Source organism: Oratosquilla oratoria, chromosome 18, assembly GCF_046742065.1.
Source record: "Oratosquilla oratoria isolate Oo_2021 chromosome 18, ASM4674206v1, whole genome shotgun sequence".
Classification (NCBI taxonomy): Eukaryota; Metazoa; Arthropoda; class Malacostraca; order Stomatopoda; family Squillidae; genus Oratosquilla; species Oratosquilla oratoria.
The window spans coordinates 15172413-15174466 of NC_134794.1; positions in this window are offsets into that span (position 1 = coordinate 15172413).

Here is a 2054-nt window from a genome sequence, read left to right on the forward strand (position 1 = left end):
AAGTTACATCACTGGATATCGGAATATTTACCCTACATACTTAAAAATTAAAGAAAAAACAAAGCAAAACCAAATAAAGCACTATAGATTGAAAATGAATACATAATGATAAAATAAATAAGTAAATAAAAGATCAACTCCAGAAAGAAAAAAAAGAAAAAAAATGGAGGGAACAGCGGGTCCCTAAATTCCTTTTTGAAAGAGGATAAGACAATAAAAGGTGGCACACACACACACTATATATATATATATATATATATATATATATATATATATATATGTGTGTGTGTGTGTGTGTGTGTGTTAAAGACAGATTGAACATTTCTAGAAGCTCTGCCATGGGATTCAAACCCTGACCCGTGCGTCCATAATCACGAGGTCAAGACGCTAGCAACCGTGCTAAGTGTGATGGTTCAAGAGGACTGTACAAATCTCCGACCACGCTTCACGTAACATCAGAAGATCTAGTCTCATTTGCATCCAATCCCCGTATTAGACGAGCCTTCCGACAAGTTGTGTATGTTAAAGACAGATTGAACATTTCTAGAAGCTCTGCCATGGGATTCGAACCCTGACCCGTGCGTCCGTTATCATGAGGTCAAGACGCTAGCAATCGTGCTATGTGTGATGGTTCAAAATAACTGTACAAGTCCCCGACCAAGCTTCACGTAACATCAGAAGATCTAGTCCTTATGTACCATCACACGAAGCACGGTTGCTAGCGTCCTGACCTCATGATTATGGACGCACGGGTCAGGGTTCGAATCCCATGGCAGAGCTTCTAGAAATGTTCAATCTGTCTTTAACATACACAACTTGTCGGAGGGCTCGCCTAATACGGGGATTGGATGAAAATGAGACTAGATCTTCTGATGTTACGTGCAGGGTGGGCCGGGACTTGTTCAGTTCGTTTGAACCAACACACGTAGCACAGTTGCTAGCGTCTTGACCTCGTGATTATGGACGCACGGGTCAGGGTTCGAATCCCATGGCAGAACTTCTAAAAATATTCAAATCCTGATTTTGACAAGCATCAGGTTATTCTACTTATTTGGTGGGTTAATTTCCATCTCAGACAAAAGTGATCTTAACTGACGAGGTAAATCGTCTGGGATTTGCTTCAACACCCATACAATGCGCAGCAACAATGAAAACTTTTTAAAACAGAGAAACTGATGGAGAACAGAGACGACAAAAACGTTAACACACAAGGAACGTTTTAATTATCAACCAGTTTACCTATACGTTTTATCCTGTCACCAGGCGATTTATTTATTTATTTTTTACTGAAACAAAAATCCTCATCCTTTTCACTGCAATGATTGACTTTTTTTGGGGGGAGGGGGGGGAGCTGGGAGGAAGGACCCTGACTGAAGCAAGTCTCATTTGACCGGGACCCCAGTCACCAGGTACAGCGTGGTACAACAAACAGGAGTCAATGTTACCGAACCTAAACATGTCTATCGAAATAAACACCACAAATGAGGACTGCCTTTATCAGTACGACGTTTCTCTTGTTATTACAGTTTTTTCAAGTACATAGTCGTATTATACATGAGTGAGATATAAGAAGAACTGGGGGAACGGGGGAGGGAGGGGGAAGGGGGTCACTGAATATTAGCAAAGGTTACGGAGAAGATGGACCAAATGTGAAGGATAAGATGGAACATTTGGTTGCATTCACTTCTAAAGCCAAACGAATTTCCTCACTTAAACCGTCCACTCGTTACAAATGGGACTCTCGACTGAACCTTGAACACTGGTGGTTCCTCAGTTGAATGAAACAGCCAGGTGACAACCATTATGTACCAAAAACAATTCCCACTATCCACGAGCTATAGGGGTCATCACACTGGGCTATTTTTCCTCCAACCTCCGATTAATCGGCGATACCGCACACCTCCTGGACTTTTTCAGCATTAAAATCACTATGACAATCTATTTTGTTTACTCAACAATTTACATAGAATGTCATTTGATACTATGCTGGAGGTAAAACTATTTTCCTCCAGCATATAATCAGATTCCTTCCCGAAAGCTGCTGACTGCAAATT